Raw genomic sequence first — 20,934 nt, 5'->3', positions numbered from 1 at the left:
CAAATTACGTTGGCCACATAATTGAGCCGAATTATATGGCCCGCGTGATAAAAAAAACTTTGGTTGAAAATTGGACCCACTTTCGCACAATGAATAGATAACGACGCTATGATCAAGACTTTCTGAAGGCTTGCTTTCATTCGAAATAGTTTTGAAGCCGGAAAATTAGTTTTGCAATTTCTTATGCATATTTAAATACCATTTTGATACTTACTTTATATGTTAAACTTTATTTAGGTACATTGTGAATTCTTTTGGGGTTAATATATCTCCACTAGCCAAAAATCCTTACACGTTTAGTGACATCTTGATTTAATGGTTCGATCATTTTGTGACACTTTTTAATATCTCTCAATTCATAACTCTATCATTGTTTCTATTTTAAAATTTCATATTGAATGCAAACATTTTTTACTATAGTTTCGTTTCGTTAATAATTCAAGATCACAAAACACATTTTTGAGCACATTACGTCGGCCACATAATTGGGCCGAATTATGTGGCCAGCGTTCTAAAAAACTTCGGTTGAAAATTGGACCCACTTTCGCACGATGAATAGATAACAACGCTATGATCAAGAATTTCTGAAGGCTTGCTTTCATTCGAAATTGTTTTGACGTCGAAAAAATAGTTTTGCAATTTCCAAAGTTGAATATTAACCTTTTAGAAATTACGATAATTATTACATTTGGATTTGAATTGTTGTGCATATATAAATACTATTTTGATACTTATTTTTTATGTAACACTTTATTTCGGTACATTGTGAATAGTTTTAGGGTTAATATATCCTCACTAGTCACAAATCCTTGCACTTTTAGTGACATCTTAGTATAATGTTTCGATTTTTTTGACACTTTTTAATATCTCTCAATTCATAACTCTATAATTGTTTCTATTTTAAAATTTCTTATTGATTGCAAATATATGTGACTTTAGTATTGTTTCGTTAATAATGCATGGCCGCAAAACACATATTTGAGCACATTACATTGGCCACATAATTGGGCCGAATTATGTGGCCAGCGTGCTAAAAACACTTCGGTTGAAAATTGGACCCACTTTTGCACGATGAATAGATAACGATGTTATGATTAATACTTCCTAAAGGCTTGCTTTCATTCGACATAGTTTTGATGCTGAAAAAGTAGTTTTGCAATTTCTAAAGGTGAATATTGAACTTTTGGAAATTATGATAATTATTACCTTTGGATTTGAACTCTTATGCACATTTAAATACAATTTTGATACTTAATTTATATGTAACACTTTATTTAGGTACATTGTGAATACTTTTGGGGTTAATATATCCCCACTAGCCACAAATCCTTACACGTTTAGTGAGATCTTGATTTAATGGTTCGATCATTTTGCAACACTTTTTAATATCTCTCAATTCATAACTCTATAATTGTTTCTATTTTAAAATTACATATTGAATGCAAATATTTTTGACTATAGTTTCGTTTCGTTAATAATTCATGGCAGCAAAGCACATTTTTGAGCACATTACGTTGGCCACATAATTGGGCCGAATTATGTGGCCAGCGCTAAAAAACTTCGGTTGAAAATTGGACCCACTTTCGCACGATGAATAGATAACGACGCTATGATCAAGATTTCCTGAAGGCTTGCTTTCATTCGAAATAGTTTTGACGCCGAAAAAGTTGTTTTCCAATTTCTAAAGGTGAATATTGAACTTTTAGAAATTACGATAATTATTACCTTTGGATTTAAACTCTTATGCATATTTACATACCATTTTGATACTTATTTTTTATGTAACACTTTATTTAGGTAAATTGTTAATATTTTTGTGGTTAATATATCCCCACCAGCCACAAATTCTTACTCGTTTAAGGACATCTTAGTTTAATGGTCCGATTATTTTTTGACACTTTTTAATATATCTCAATTCATAACTCTATAATTATTTCTATTTTAAAATTTCATATTGAATGCAAATATATCTGACGATAGTTTCATTAATAATTCATGGCTATAAAACAAATTTTTGAGCACATTACGTTGGCCACATAATTGGGCCGAATTATGTGGTCAGCGTACTAAAAAAACATCGGTTGAAAATTGAACCCACTTTCGCACGATGAATAGATAACGGCACTATGATCAAGACTTCCTGAAGGCTTCCTTTCATTCGAAAGATTGTTGACGCCGAAAAAGTAGTTTTGTAATTTCCAAAGGTGAATATTGAAATTTTAGAAATTACGATAATTATTACCTTTGGATTTGAACTCTTATTCATATTTAAATACCATTTTGATACTTATTTTTTATGCAACACTTTATTTAGGTATATTGTGAAAATTTTTGGGGTTAATATATCCCCACTAGCCACAAATCCTTACACGTTTATGACATCTTGGTTTAATGGTTCGAAAATTTTGTGACACTTTTTAATATCTCTCAATTCATAACTCTATAATTGTTTCTATTTTAAAATTTAATATTGATTGCAAATATATATGACTATAGTTTTGTTTCGTTAATAATTCATGGCCGCAAAACACATTTTTTAGCACATTACGTCGGCCACATAATTGGGCCGAATTATGTGGCCAGCGCGCTAAAAAAACTTCGGTTGAAAATTGGATCCACTTTTGCATGATGAATAGATAACGATGCTATGATCAAGACTTCATGAGGGCTTGCTTTCATTCGAAATAGTTTTGACGCCGAAAAAGTAATTTTGAAATTTCTAAAGGTGAATATTGAACTTTTAGAAATTACGATAATTATTACCTTTGGATTTGAACTCTTATGCATATTTAAATATCATTTTGATACTTATTTTTTATGTAACACATTATTTAGGTACATTGTGAAAAATGTTCGGGTTGATATATCCTCACTAGCCACAAATCCTTACACGTTTAGTGACATCTTGGTTTTATGGTTCGATTATTTTGTGACACATTTTCATATCTCTCAATTCATAACTCTATAATTGTTTCTATTTTAAAATTTCATATTTATTGCAAATATATTTGACTATAGTTTCATTTCGTAAATAATTCATGGCCGCAAAACACATTTTTGAGCACATTACGTTGGCCACATAATTAGGCCGAATTATGTGGCAAAGCGTGCTAAAAAACCTCGGTTGAAAATTGGACCCACTTTCGTACGATGAATAGATAACGACGCTATGATAAAGAATTCATATTGAATGCAAATATTTTTTACTATAGTTTCGTTTCTTTAATAATTCAAGGCCGCGAAATACATTTTTGAGCACATTACGTCCGCCACATAATTGGGCCGAATTATGTGGCCATCGCGCTAAAAAAACTTTGGTTGAAAATTGCACCCACTTTCGCACGATGAATAGATAACGATGCTATGATCAAGACTTCCGGAAGGCTTTCTTTCATTTGAAATAGTTTTAACGCCGAAAAAGTAGTTTTGCAATTTCTAAAGGTAAATATTAAACTTCTATAATTACGATAATTATTACCTTTGGATTTGAACTCTTATGCATATTTAAATACCATTTTGATACTTATTTTTTATATAACACTTTATTAAGGTACATTGTGAAAAAATTTAGGGTTAATATAGCCTCACTAGCCACAAATCTTTACACGTTTAGTGACATTTTGGTTTTAAGATTCGATTATTTTGTGACACTTTTTAATATTTCTCAATTCATAACTCTATAATTGTTTCTATTTTAAAATTTCATATTGATTGCAAATATATTTGACTATAGTTTCGTTTCATTAATAATTCATGGCCGCAAAACACATTTTTGAGCATATTACATTGGCCACATAATTGGGGCGAATTATGTGGCAAAGCGTGTTAAAAAAAACCTCGGTTGAAAATTGGACCCACTTTCGCACGATGAATAGATAACGACGCTATGATCAAGACTTCCTGTAGGCTTGCTTGCATTCGAAATATTTTTGACTCCGAAAAAGTAGTTTTGCAATTTCTAAAGGTGAATATTGAACTTTAATAAATTACGATAATTATTACCTTAGAATTTGAACTCTTATGCATATTTAAATACCATTTGATACTTATTTTTTTATAACACTTTATTTAGGTACAATGTGGATATTTTTAGGGTTAATTTAGGTACATTGTGGATATTTTTAGGGTTAATATATCCCCTCTAGCTACAAATCCTTACACGTTTAGTGACATCTTAGTATAATGTTTCGATTATTTTTTGACACTTTTTAAAATCTCTCAATTCATAACTCTATAATTGTTTCTATTTTAAAATTTCATATTGAATACAAATATATTTGAATATAGTTTCGTTTCGTTAATAATTCATGGCCTCAAAACACATAATGAAGCACATTACATTAGCCACATAATTGGGCCGAATTATGTGGCCAGCGTGCTAAATAAACTTCGGTTGAAAATTGGACCCACTATCGCACAATGAATAAATAACTTTTAGAAATTATGATAATTATTATATTTGGATTTGAACTCTTATGCATATTTAAATACCATTTTGATACTTATTTTTTATGTAGCACTTCATTTAGGTACGTGGTGAATATTTTTGGGGTTAATATATCCCACTAGCCACAAATCCTTACACGTTAAGTGACATCTTGTTTTAATGGTTCGATTATTTTGTGACACTTTTTAATATCTCTCAATTAATAACTCTATAATTGTTTCTATTTTAAAATTTCATTTTGAATGCAAATATATTTGACTATAGTTTCGCTAATAATTCATGGCGGCAAAACACATTTTTGAGCACCTTAGGTTGGCCACATAATTGGGCCGAATTATGTGGCAAGCGTGCTAAAAAAACTTCGATTGAAAATTGCACACACTTTCGCACGATGAATAGATAACGATGCTATGATCGAGACTTCCTGAAGGCTTGCTTTCATTCAAAATTGTTTTGACGCCGAAAAAGTAGTTTTGCAATTTCTAAAGGTTAATATTGAACTTTTAGAAATTACGATAATTATTACCTTTGGATATGAACTCTTATGCATATTTAAATACCATTTTAATACTTGCTTTTTATGTAACACTTTATTTAGGTACATTGTGCATACTTTTGGGGTTAATATATCCCCACTAGCCACAAATTCTTACACGTTTAGTGACATCTTGGTTTAATAGTTCGATCATTTTGTGACACTATTTAATATCTCTCAATTCAAAACTCAATAATTGTTTCTATTTTAAAATTTCATATTGAACGCGAATATATTTGACTATAGTTTCGTTTCTTTAATAATTCATGGTCGCAAAACACATTTTTTAGCACATTACGTTGACCACATAATTGGGCCGAATTATGTGGCCAGCGCGCTAAAAACGTCGATTGAAAATTGGACTCACTTTCGCACGATGAATAGATAACGACGATATGATCAAGACTTCCTGAAGGCTTGCTTTAATTCGAAATAGTTTTGACGCCGAAAAAGTAGTTTCAATTTCTAAAGGTGAATATTGAACTTTTAGAAATTACGATAATTATTCTTTGAAATTTAACTCTTATGCATATTTAAATACCATTTTGATACTTACTTTATATGTAACACTTTATTTACATACATTAGGATTGTTTTTTACACTTTTTAATATCTCTCAATTCATAACTCTATAATTATTTCAATTTTTAAATTTCATATTGAATGCAAATATATTTGACTATAGTTTCGTTTCGTTAATAATTCCTGGCTGTAAAACACATTTTTGAGCACATTACGTTGGCCACATAATTAGGCCGAATTATGTGGCGAACGTGCTAAAAAAACATCGGTTAAAAATTGGCCAGTTTCGCACGATGAATAGGTAACGATGCTATGATCAAGACTTCCTGAAGGCTTGCTTTCATTCGAAATTGTTTTGACGCTGAAAAAGTATAAAGGTGAATATTGAACTTTTAGAAATTACGATAATTATTACCTTTGAATTTGAACTCTTAAGCATATTTAAATACCATTTTGATACTTATTTTTTAGGTAACACTTTATTTAGGTACATTGTGAATATTTTTTGGGTTAATGTACCCCCACTAGCCACAAATCCTTACACGTTTAGTGACATCTTGGTCTAATGGTTCGATTATTTTGTGACACTTTTTAATATCTCTCAATTCATAACTCTATAATTGTTTCTATTTTAAAATTTCATATTGAATGCAAATATATTTGACTATAGTTTCGTTTCGTTAATAATTGATGGCCGCAAAACACATTTTTGAGCACATTACGTTGGCCACATAATTGGGGCGAATTATGTGGCCAGCGTGTTAAATAAACTTCGGTTGAAAATTGGACCCACTTTCGCGCGATGAATAGATAACGACGCTATGATCAAGACTTCCTGAAGGCTTGCTTTAATTCGAAATAGTTTTGACACTGAAAAAGTAGTTTTGCAATTTCTAAAGGTGAATATTGAACTTTTAGAAATTACGAAAATTATTACCTTTGGATTTGAACTCTTATGCATATTTAAATACCATTTTGATACTTATTTTATATGTAGCACTTCATTTAGGTACATTGTGAATATTTTGGGGTTAATATATCCCCAATAGCCACAAATCCTTACAGGTTTAGTGACATCTTGTTATAATAGTTCGATTATTTTGTGACACTTTTTAATATCTCTCAATTCATAACTATATAATTGTTTCTATTATAAAATTTCATATTGAATGCAAATATATTTGACTATAGTTTCATTTCTGTAATGACTCGTCCTAATTCATAAGGACGAATACAATAACATATGGTTACATTGCGAGGTATTTGACCTCTATATGATACATTTTACAAACATTGCATTCGTTTTAAAAGACAAACTTTCATTTCATCGAAAGTTGACAGACATGCATACCATTTCATAATATCCAAACTATAAATGACCTAATTTTTCATTTACTTAATAATAATCTTTATTGAACTCAACGACTTGAATGTAACGTCTTTTGAAATATGCCATGAATGACTCCAAGTAATCTTTAAAATGAGCAAATGCACAGCGGAAGGTTTCTTTCAATCCTGAGAATAAACATGCTTAAAAGTGTCAACCAAAAGGTTGGTGAGTTCATTAGTTTATCGTAATCAATCATTTCCATAATTTTAATAGACCACAAGATTCACATTTTCCATAAATATCATTACACTCGCAAGTGCATAAAAATCATTCATATGGTGAACACCTGGTAACCGAACTAACAAGGATGCATATAGAATATCCCTCGTATACTCGCAAGTATGCTATATAACGGCAATCGCAATCACCTTTTTAAATCGAAGTACTAAAGCATTCCAAATTCCAGAATGAGGTTTGTTAGGCCCATAGATCTATCTTTAGAATTCGCGTCAATTAGGGGCCATTTCCCTAATTCTTAGGCTACCAAGCTAAAAGGGGTGATATTCGATTTCAATAATCGAAGCATAGAATGTAATTTTTGAGTACTTATGTCTATTTCGTCAAACATTTATAAAAGCAGCGCATGTATTCTCAGTCCCAAAAATATATATTGCAAAAGCATTTAAAAAGGGAGCAAATAAAACTCACGATACGATATTTTGTAATAAAAATATGCATACGACGGAACTGAACAATGCAGGGTTGGCCTCGGATTCACGAACCTATATCATTTGTATATTTATTAATATACATAGTTGTAATCGAACTATATATATATATATATATATATATATATATATATATATATATATATATATATATATATATATATATATATATGAATTTATTAGTTATATCCTTTTTATATTAGTAATATATATATATATATATATATATATATATATATATATATGTTTCATATATTCATTTTGTATATGAAAATATTAATTTTCGTTATGTTAAATATATGTTTAATATATATATATATATATATATATATATATATATATATATATATATATATATATATATATATATATATATATATATATATATATATATATTATTTGTATATTAATAATAGTAGTTATAATAATACCTAATAATATTAATAGTGGTAAAAATGATAATAATTATAATACTTAATATTACTAATAAGATAATAATGTTAATAATTCTATTAATGATATTAATAATTATAATTGTAAAAATATTAATTTTTACTGTTAATGACAGTTTTGATAATGGTTTTGATCATTATATAATAATAATACTCATGATAATATTAGTAATCATACTTATGTTAATAATAATAATTCTAATATTTATAAAATGATACCAATACTAATATTTATGAAAATAATAATAACTTGTATTATTTTCATAATAATAGTAATAATCATAATCATATTAATACTTATTTTAATATAAGTAGTGATAATATTAATATTTAATGATAATAATAATAAATTGTAATATGATAGTTATAATAATACTTAACTTATCTATAATAATAATAATATTCATTTTTTAATTATAATCATAATAATAATTTAGTTGTAATAATAATGATAATAAATAATAATATTAATGATAATAATAATAATAATAACAATAATATTTATAATACATAATGGCAATAATACTAATAATAATAATAAAAAAATAACAATAAAGATAAGTGTAGTAATAACAATAATAACAATCATATTATTAATAATAATAATAATAATAATAATAATAATAATAATAATAATAATAATAATAATAATAATAATAATAATAATAATAATAATAATAATAATAATAATAATAATAATAATAATAATATTGAAACTACCTCAAAATCGGTTTTTAAAAAGATTTGTCACCAGCTGGAATCGAACCCGAGACCTCTCAAATACCCGAACAACCCCTTAACCATTGCTCCATTACTGTATTCCTGTTCTATATCTGTTTTTAATTTATATATAACCTGTATATATATACATACATGTTCTTCTTCTTCCTTAAATTCATTCGACCAGGGAACCCAATCAACTCTAATAACTAAATTATTTGTTCGATTTAAAACTTGTATTTGAAACAGAAACGTGTTGTGATGCTTGACTAATCTTAACAGAAACGAAAAAAATAAAAAACAAATGAAGCAGTAACAGGTCTGAAACCGCGATGAATAACTTCAATTGTGATTTTGGATTCAAGGTTGTTTTGGCTTATGGTTACAACATGAAAAAGGTTTAAAAACTCTCTTAGGAACTTTCTGAACTATCAATCGAACTTGAAACATCAAAACTCAATCGAATTTCGTGATGAACACATTAGTTGACTTTTTTTAAATCAAACTTTGACTCCAAAATTAAAGCTCGATAGGAAAAATTGGAATTTAGGACTTTACAGATAGTTTGAAATAAAGATTCCAATCATAACTGCATTTACAGAATTTGGAAATTTGTTTCGAAATCGAGTTCTGAAGAATTTGGATCAAGAACGGAGTAAACGGCTGTGTTCTTTTTATTTATTTAAATTCAATACTGTAAAAGCTTGCTAATATTAATTGTAATGGATATTTGATAGTGCAAGTTCGTATGGTATCAATTAACACTGAATTTATAGAAGGCTATGGTCGACCAGTTAATATATCAGACGGAAAGATAAATAAATATAAAAATAAAAAGAAGAAAAGGACTTGCAACTGGTTTTGGTTGCTTGTGATAATCGAATCTCGACTGGTGCTCAAATTAAGGACAGAATACAAAATTAACAACAGAATGATAGTTACGTAAAGCAGATTCATTCCCCTACTGATTTTATTAATATTAATAATTATTATATATAAATAATTGTAATACTTTTAATATTAATAATAATAAATAATATTACTAATACTAATATAAATATAAAAAATACTATTAATGATAATAATCATAACACCATCCTAATTATAATATTATCTATATTATTTTAGATAATAATATTATTAGTAATAATACTAATATAATAAAGTATATATATATATATATATATCCATTTTCATATCTTATATGTCATATATTTAAAATAATAATATTAATAATACTAATATAGATGCTAATATTGAAAGTAATAATAATATTACAACTTATTAATTATATCATATTTATTAATTGTATATATATACTATAAAATAACATTTAATGAATATTTAGTATTTATATATTTTAATAATGTTATAATATAATAATAATTATTTGAAATCTTTTATCTATATATTCATATAGATTCATAATAATATCATATATTTATTTATATTTATTCATCGTAATGATAACTTATTTATCTTGTTATTTTACATTTTCAATTCCAATTGATTAAAGTATACCTTATTAATATTATATATTTACACTTATATATATATATATATATATATATATATATATATATATACATATATATATACATATATATATATATATACATATATATATATATATATACATATATATATATATATATACATATATATATATATACATATATATATATATATATATATATATATATGTTTACATATTTATTTGCACACAATCGTTCGTGAATCATCGGAAGTAGTCAAAGGTTAAATGATTCTATGAAATAGTTCAAAACATTTTGAGACTCAACATTTCAGACTTTGCTTATCGTGTCGAAATCATATAATGATTAAGTTTAGATTTGATCGATTATTTTCGGGTCGTCACAGTTTCTTTAATAATTCATGGTCATAAAAAACATTTTTTTAGCACATTACGCTGGCCACATAATTGGGCCGAATTATGTGGCCAGCGTGTTAAAAAAAACTTCAGTTGAAAATGGACCCACTTTCGCACGATGAATAGATAACGACGCTATGATCAAGACTTCCTGAAGGCTTAATTCCATTCAAAATAGTTTTGACGCCGAAAAACTAGTTTTTACAATTTCTAAAGGTGAATATTGAACTTTTAGAAATTACGATAATTATTACCTTTGGATTTGAACTCTTATGCATATTTAAATACTATTTTGATACTTATTTTTTATGTAACACTTTATGTAGGTACATTGTGAAAAAATTTCGGGATAATATATCCCCACTAGCGACAAATCCTTACACGTTTAGTGACATCTTGGTTTTAGTTCGATTATTTTGTGACAATTTTTAATATCTCTCGATTCATAACTCTATAATTGTTTCTATTTTAAAATTTCATATTCATTGCAATTATATTTGACTATAGTTTCATTTCGTTTCGTTAATAATTCATGTCCGTAAAACATATTTTTGAGCACATTACGTTGGCCACATAATTGGGCCGAATTATGTGGCCAGCGTGCTAAAAAAACTTTGGTTGAAAATTAGACCCATTTTCACACGATGAATAGAAAACGACACTATGATCAAGACTTCCTGAAGGCTTGCTTTCATTCGAAATAGTTTTGACGTCGAAAAAGTAGTTTTGCAATTTCTAAATGTGAATATTGAACTTTTAGAAATTACGATAATTATTACCTTTGGATTTGAACTCTTATGCATATTTAAATCCCATTTTGATATTTATTTTTTATGTAACACTTTATTTAGGTACATTGTGAATATTTTTCGGGTTAATATATCCCCACTAGTGACAAATCCTTACACGTTTAGTGACATCTTGGTTTTATGGTTCGATTATTTTGTGACACCTACTAATATCTCTCAATTCATAACTCTATATTTATTTCTATTTTAAAATTTCATATTGAATGCAAATATATTTGACTATAGTTTCGTTTGGTTAATAATTCATGGCCGCAAAACAAATTTTTGAGCACATTACGTTGGCCACATAATTGGCCCGAATTATGTGGCCAGCGTGCTAAATAAACTTCGGTTGAAAATTGGACCTACTTTCGCACGATGAATACATAAAGACGCTATGATCAAGACTTCCTGAAGGCTTGCTTTCATTCGAAATAGTTTTGACGCCGAAAAAGTAGTTTTGCAATTTCCAAAGTTGATTATTGAACTTTTAGAAATTACGTTAATTATTACCTTTGGATTTGAACTCTTATGCATATTTAAATACCATTTTGATATTTAGTTTTTATGTAGCACTTTATTTATGTACATTGTGAAAATTTTTGGGGTTAATATATCCTCACTAGCCACAAATCCTTACACGTTTAATGACATCTTGTTTTAATGGTTCGATTATTTTGTGACACTTTTTAATATCTCACAGTTCATAACTCTATTATTGTTTCTACTTTAAAATTTCATATTGAATGCAAATATATTTGACTATAGTTTCGTTTCTTTAATAATTCATGGCCGCAAAACACATTTTTTAGCACATTACGTTGGCCACATAATTGGGCCGAATTATGTGGCCAGCGTGCTAAAAAAACTTCGGTTGAAAATTGACCCACTTTCGCACGATGAATAGATAACGAAGCTATGATCAAGACTTCCTGAAAGCTTATTTCCATTCGAAATAGTTTTGCCGCGAAAAAGTAGTTTTATAATTTCTAAAGGTGAATATTGAACTTTTAGAAATTACGATAATTATTACCTTTGGGTTTGAACTCTTATGCATATTTAAATACCATTTCGATACTTATTTTTTATGTAACACTTTATTTAGGCACATTGTGAATATTTATGGGGTTAATATTTACCCACTAGCCACAAATCCTTACATGTTTAGTGAAATCTTAGTATAATGGTTCGATTATTTTTTGACACTTTTTCATATCTCTCAATTCATAACTCTATAGTTATTTCTATTTCAAAATTTCATATTGAATGCAAATATATTTGACTATAGTTTTGTTTCATTAATAATTCATGGCCGCAAAGCACATTTTTTAGCACATTACGTTGACTACATAAATGGGCCGAATTAAGTGGTCAGCGTGCTAAAAAACTTCTATTGAAAATTGGACCAATTTTCGCACGATGAATAAATAACGATGCTATGATCAAGACTTCTTGAAGGCTTGCTTTCATTCGAAATAGTTTTGACGCCAAAAAAGTAGTTTTGCAATTTCTAAAGGTGAATATTGAACTTTTAGAAATTACGATATTTATTACATTTGGATTTAACCCTTATGCATATTTAAATACCATTTTGATACTTATTTTTTATGTAACACTTTATTTAGGTACATTGTGAAAAAATTTCGGGTTAATATATCCCCACTAGCTACAAATCCTTTCATGTTTAGTGACATCTTGGTTTAATGGTCCGATTATTTTGTGACACCTACTAATATCTCTCAATTCATAACTCTATAGTTATTTCTATTTTAAACTTTCATATTGAATGCAAATATATTTGACTATAGTTTCGTTTCGTTAATAATTCATGGCCGCAAAACACATTTTTTAGCACAATACGTTGGCCACATAAATGGGCCGAATTATGTGGCCAACGTGCTAAAAAAACTTCAGTTGAAAATTGGACCCACTTTCGCACGATGAATAAATAACGACGCTATGATCTAGACTTCCTGAAGGTTTGCTTTCATTCGAAATAGTTTTGACGCCGAAAAAGTAGTTTTGCAATTTCTAAAGGTGAATATTGAACTTTTAGAAATTACAATAATTATTACATTTGGATTTGAACTCTTATGCATATTTAAATAACATTTTGATACTTATTTTTTATGTAGCACTTCATTTAGGTTCATTGTGAATATTTTTGGGTTAATAAATCCTCACTAGCCACAAATCCTTACACGTTTAGTGACATCTTGTTTTAATAGTTCGATTATTTTGTGACACTTTTTAATATCTCTCAGTTTATAACTCTATAATTGTTTCTATTATAAAATTTTATATTAAGTGCAAATATATTTGACTATAGTTTCATTTCGTTAATAATTCATGGCCGCAAAACACATTTTTTAGCACATTACGTTGGCCATATAATTGGGCCAAATTATGTAGACAACGTGTTAAAAAGACTGATGTTATGCGAGGTGTATATGAAATAGCTTATATTTTACTAGGAAAAAACTATTAAATACGATACAATTTTACACAAGATATTTATTTATTTTTAGAATGGATATACTTAAACCTTGCTACAACACTTATAGGCAGTGTACCTAATCGTACAGTAGTGTAGTTTTTAGTAAGTCCGGTTTGTTCCACAGGGATACACTTAAACAAGATTAATGCTATATTAGTTTTAACTTAAACAAGTCCGGTTCGTTCCACATGGATACACTTAAACAAGTCCGGTTCGTTCCACAGGGATACACTTAACCCTAATTTCGCATTAATTACAGTCTGAGGTTTGACCTGTCAGAAAGTTCCGCGAGTGCGGATCCCAGCTGGCATAAAGTACCGCGAGTGCGGATACCCCGGTTTCAGATAAGATGCAGGTCAATTTTTTATTCAGGTTCAAATTTTTTTTTTTTAATTTTGTTTTTCAATATATATAAAAATATAGTGGTAACTTAAATAAAAATTTAATTTTAAAACTAAAATAAAAATAATTATTCACTTTATAAATATTATAAACTCTTAAAAATATAAATGTATTTTTTTTCTTTTTGTATTTTTATATTTTTATTATTTTTAAAACTTATATTTTAATAAAAAGAACTTAATAAAAACTTTTATAAAAATCTTTTTTTTTATATATAGCGTTGCGCTTTCGGCGTTTATAATTCTTCCCGGCAGCGGCGCCAAAAATACTTGATGTTATGCGAGGTGTATATGAAATAGCTTATATTTTACTAGAAAAAACTATTAAATACGATACAATTTTACACAAGATATTTATTTATTTTTAGATTGGATATACCTAAACCTTGCTACAACACTTATATGCAGTGTACCTAATCGTACAGTAGTGTAGTTTTTAGTAAGTCCGGTTCGTTCCACAGGAATACACTTAAACAAGCTTAATGCTATATTAGTTTTAACTTATAAAAATACAAATATATATATAAGTAATATTATTATTATAAAATGGGGTTTTTACCGTTTAATGAACGGTTTGTCGATTTTAAAACTTTAGTCGCAGTTAAAACCTAATGTAAAATATTAATTATATAAAAGACTTAATTTAAAACGTAAAGTAAATAACGATAACGAAAGTGCGATAAAATAAAAGTGCGATAAAATAAAATTACGATAATTAAAGAGCACGATAATTAAAAGTGCAATTAGATACAATGACAATAAATAAAAGTGCGATAATTAGAAGTGCAATTAAATATGAAAATAAAGGAATTATGCTTATTTAAACTTCCGTAATCATGATGTTTGACGTGTTGATTTTAGTTTATTCCCATGGGTTAATTGTCCTTTGTCCTGGATTATTTAATATACCCGTCTGGTTTTTGTCCATAACAGTCCATCAGTCATAAATATAAAGTGCGAGTGTCCTCGTCAAATTATCCTTATATCCGAAGTCAAATATTCCAACTAATTGGGGACTTAAACTGTAACAAGGTTTTAATACTTTGTTTAATAATTACACCAGGTTATCGACTGCGTATAACCCAAGGTTTTAATACTTTGTTATCAATTATGCCAAGTGTCCTTGTACATAATTTCACCCCTGTTTTAATAATTCCATAGACTATTAATCCATTCCCGTGTCCGGTTAAATGAATGATTATTCGTACATATAAATACTCCGCCCATCGTGTCCGATTGAGTGTATATGGTTATTTATAGGTATGTCCAATTATAAATCTTTATATTAAAATTAACAAACTATCATTTAGTTAAACAAATATAAAGCCCATTAATAGCCCATAGTCTAATTTCCACAAGTGTCGTTCTTTTGTCCAAACCCCAATTATGGTACAAAGCCTAATTACTCAATTTTAATATTTTTAGCCCAACATCATGATTACTTCAGCTTAAATAAGCATAATAATAACTTAGCTACGAGACATTAATGAAAATAACATAAACATAACTTGCAGTGGTTAAAAATAGCGTAGCGTTACACGGACAGAGTTCCGACTTACAAGACCTTAAAACATTCGACTAACCCAACCTTATTATTATCACTAACTTAAAATTAAAATTACAAATTGAGATTACTAATTGGAGTGATACTTGGTACATGGGGTTTTTAAGAAAAAGAAAATAAAAATAAAAATATGTGTGTAAATAAAACGTCCGAAAATGCTGAATTTATAGATCCTGACTTCACTGTAGACCTCCGCGAGTGCTGAGGTTTCCTTCACAAAAGTACCGCGAGTGCAGAGGTCTGAAAACCAGCTCACAGACTTTGGATCCTAGCTTTGCCGACGGTTTTTATTATAATATATAATATATAAATAATTTATATAATTATTTAAATATTATATTTTATTCTTGTACATAGTAGACTTGTAATTTTTAGTCCGTTGCGTCGAGCGTTGAGAGTTGACTTTGGTCCCAGTTCCGGATTTTCGAACGTCCTTGCGTACAATTTAATATCTTGTACTTTGCGTTTTGTATCTTGTACTCTTATAATTTTGAGACGTTTCTTATCAATAATTGGAACCACTTTGATTGTACTTTTGTACTTTTGAGCTTTTTGGTCATTTGCGTCTTCATTTCGTCGAATCTGTCTTTTGTCTTCACCTTTTATTATTTAAACGAATATCACTTGTAAATAGAACAGTTGCAACTAAAAGCTTGTCTTTCTTGAGGGATAATGCTATGAAATATATGTTCATTTTTAGCATTATCAAATATTCCCACACTTGAGCGTTGCTTGTCCTCAAGCAATATAGTCTTGAAATATACTAGAATCACTTCTTTATTCTTCACATTTTGTACATCAGTGATTTCTATACGGCGGTATAAACAATGGTAGTAACGTTGTGGTTTACAGTCCTACATGACTATGAAAATTTAGATCCTTTAAGGAAATTGAATCTTTATGAAAACATTTGATTTTTTTAAAATTAAATCTAGCTTTTACCCTAGATAAGTTTTTTGAAATAACCCTTCACCAGTGTTTGCAAATTGTTTTTGTGGGTTTGGTGAGTTTCATATTTGAAAATTTTAGCTCAAAACTTATGGTTTTGTGTCACCCACTTGCTAACCTTGTATTGGAAAAGCAACACGTCCAGCATACTTGCTCCGTATATTACCTTTCGGTAAACTACCGTCCGGTTGTAAAGAAAAGCGTTGAACAAGCAACTGTTAAGACAATGTCTCCTGACATGCTTTTAATTATGGTCTATAACGTGTTGGATGCAATTACTATCCTTGGTAGGAGCAATAGTAAAGCTCACCCTTATAATTTTCTGATCTGGTACAAGGTCCTGTCTTTGACCATGCTATGCAACCACCGTTCTTACGGTTGATACCCGATTTGGTTCAGGTGACCTAATGAATTCCAGGTGAATTCCTAGGATTTTACGTTCAATGGTAATGAACGCATTAAAAATGGGTTTTCAGAAAACAAATCGGTTTGTAATTTTGATTAAAATATGTTCTCGTTCAAGCTCGAGTTTAGATATCATCGAATTCTATGAGTTTGTAATTCTCAATCTTTAAGATCAATCTCTAGGATTGAGTAATATCAGTCTTAAAAGCTGATTTTTGATCTTTAAAGGAGATTATCCTTTCTGGGGATCTGATTCATTAGTCTTATCCAGCTAATTTGCACAGCGTCCTCCCCATTTTACAAGACATATCCTCTCATGGTTATGATAAGTCTGACCACTTGGCGACCCTATTTTATGCTGAGGTCCGTGGATTTCCTGCTGATTTTAGTGATGACTTTTCAAGATTTTTCATCAACCTACAGCTGGTCTGGACGACAACTTCATGACCTAAATCAAGAAGCGCGTGTCTTTTTCGGAAGACTTTACTTCCTTTTAATGATGGAATTGATTCATCGTGTAGATCCATCTTTCTTTCAAATATATTGCAGTAAATCGGGTAAAACTGTTTAGATTAGTCCAAAGCAAAAGTATCTTCAGTTATTTGTACAAAAATATGTGATATATGTTTTAAATAACTTTGGTAAATTTTCTCACACTTGGCTTTTTATTTTCCTTTTTATTGTCCTCTATTCCATTTTAAATGAATTCTAACATTTTGGTTTATTTCTCAATTTATGTCCTTTCCGAGGTAACAATAATTTCGGTGTTAACACCTAGTTTTATCATTCATAAATATGTATAAACATGATTTTGAGTTCATTTAATTGAAAATTTTGAAAAATTTTTACTAGAATTGAGTAGTCAGTATATAAGACTAGGGCTGTTCTTTATTATCAGAGAGCACTAGATTCTAATACAACTACTGCTTTACTAGTATTTTTAATGGTAACCAAGTGTTTAAGTTAAAAATTTTAAAAATCTGAAAGAATTTAACCCCTTCCCACACTTAAGATCTTGCAATGCCCTCATTTGCAAGAAATCAGTACAATTTAAATTATTGAGGGTGATTAGCGTAGAAAAATGATTAAATTTTACCAAAGTTTCCAAACATATTGACGTTTGTTTGTTGAATGATAAATGGTGCACATCATTTGTTCATTCCGTCTTGTTGTTTCATCACATTTGTTTTTCGTTTTGTCGTCAAAAGTACTAGCTTTTGCTGAACTTAATGCCAGTCTTTGAAAATGCGCTGTTTTACCCTGTTTCGTACATGAGAAAAACTACAAACATATATATACATATTTTTGAAGTTGGGTATATCACCCCACATTCAAAAATTATTAAAAATCTAATAATAAAAGTTAGAAAATAAAAATTATTAAAATATCAAAAGAAATATTAAAAGTATAAAATTACAAGTTACCAAATAAATAAAAATAAAAATAAAAGAAATCAGGGTTGATAAGGCTGGTGCCAGTATGGATCCCATTCATAGCCGTATGTATTGTAGAATGCTTGAGCTGGGTCATATGTAGGGTACGGTGGTCGGGTCTGTATAGTCCAAGGAGGAAATACGGGCATTGGAGTCGCAATGTAAGTTGCATTTATGTGTGCACGATGACTCATGATTTGGTTTTGATGATACTGCCAATCTTGAAATGCTCGTTGTCTAGCCATTTCATACTCATGATGAGCCATAAAAAGTTGCATTTCTGTCATCTCATTCCCCCCCTCCCGCGTTACCTTGCTGCTGATCTCTTTCGACCTGTGGGTGCGAGCCCTCATATGGTGCTGCAGCGTTATGTTTTTTCTTTAAAACCTTAGCACCATGATATACTTTTAAACCAATTGGATCACGGGGTTCCGGTGCTGCAATTATTAATCCCCCCCGATTTCTATCGACACCGAGATACTCAGCAATTAGAGTAACAAAGATACCACCTCCTATTATCCCATTAGGCCGTATACTCTTAACTATAGCTGATAAATAATAACCCACACAATAAGGTATACTCACAGCGCTTTGTGGGTCTCGAATACACATGAGATAAAATAAATCATTCTCATTTACTTTCTCTTTGTTCTTACCTCGTTGTGTAATCGAATTTGCTAAGAACCTATGGATTACTCTTAGCTCAGCTCTATCAATATCAGTATAAGAGTTATTCCCCCCACGAAATCGTGTATGCCTAGTCATTCTACTCCATACACCATTCATATCAAAATTCTCATCAATTCTCCTACCATTAAGTATCAACCCTTGACAATCAGTAGATGCCAACTCCTCAGGCGTATATATACACAAAGCCTGAGCCATGTCTAGTAGAGACATATGGCGCATCACTCCTCCTAATAAAAATCTAATAAAACTACGATTGGTTAAGGTAGATACCCGATCATTTATTTCAATACTACACAATAACTCCACACACCATTCTCTATATACACGTCTACGTATATTAAACAAACGTTTCCAATCAGTAAAAGTAGAATTACCATACCTTTGTGTAAGTAATTCTCTGATTGGACCAGCTAATCCAACTGTTTCTAATGGTTCCCAATCTATGACTCTAGGTACTTCAACAACATTAGACTGAAGGGTGTGCAAGTTCCTCTGGTATTTTGGATAATCTATTCAATGTCGATCAAACCTTAAATTAGGATGTAAATCTGCCAATTCTATATTTGAATATGGAATGTATTGGTGTGGTAGTTCTTGTCTATATAGGTCATTAATCTCCTGTTCTGCTGCATTCTCAGGAGGAGCATTGTGAGCCTGAGATGCGGATGAAGATTCGCCCCTTTCAGTCTGCAAAACATAACAAACACAATTGTTGTGCATCCAAATATACATTAGTGTTAGCAAAATCATAAATCAAAACAATTACAATGACATGTTTAATTTATATTAAACTTTATACACATTTTCATAATATTAACAATTCTACACTTTCACAAATAAACATATATGAGAATGTATACAATGTTCTTTAGCTTTTATCTCAAATAACATGTCAAAATAATCATTACTAGCAATTAAACAAGTTCCAAATGGCATTCATATCAATTAAATTGAGTTTATGCATTTTTGACTCAAAAAGTCCACTTTAATTCTTGAAAATCATGTTTAGGATCAAAGTTTTGATCATTTAGCAACCTAAACATGTTACACTACTCAATTTAGTATAAACTAACAACAAAATTCGGCCATAACCCGTTTATATCAAAAAGCCCCAATTTTGCTCAAGAACACAAACCCTGGATTACTCAAAATTTGAAGTTTAAGGCTTCTAATCATGTTAAATAGCATCAATCTAGGTTATACAAGAACAATATACAATCAATTCAAACACAATTACACTAGAAATCATCAAAATCAAATTATGAATATTTTTGTTCAAGAACACTAATAACCCGAATTAAATAGTGTTTAGATGTAGAAATTACCGATTTTCTTGAGTAACTTCTTGGTAGCATCCTTCTCAACATGATTTTAGCAAAAAATTTGATGTTTATCGGTGAAAAATCGCGAAATTGGGAGTGGTTTTTGTGGGTTTTCCGCAGAAAAATAAAAAAATGAGATGGGGTGTTGGGGACTGGTCTGTTCGACCAGTTATCCCCTTCTGCATTTTACAACCTCCGCGAGTGCTGATGTGGGTACCCACAAAGTACCGTGAGTGCGGTTTTTTATTTTATTTTATATAA

This window comes from Rutidosis leptorrhynchoides, chromosome 6 (genome assembly GCF_046630445.1).
Source record: "Rutidosis leptorrhynchoides isolate AG116_Rl617_1_P2 chromosome 6, CSIRO_AGI_Rlap_v1, whole genome shotgun sequence".
Classification (NCBI taxonomy): Eukaryota; Viridiplantae; Streptophyta; class Magnoliopsida; order Asterales; family Asteraceae; genus Rutidosis; species Rutidosis leptorrhynchoides.
This window is presented reverse-complemented; position numbering follows the sequence as displayed.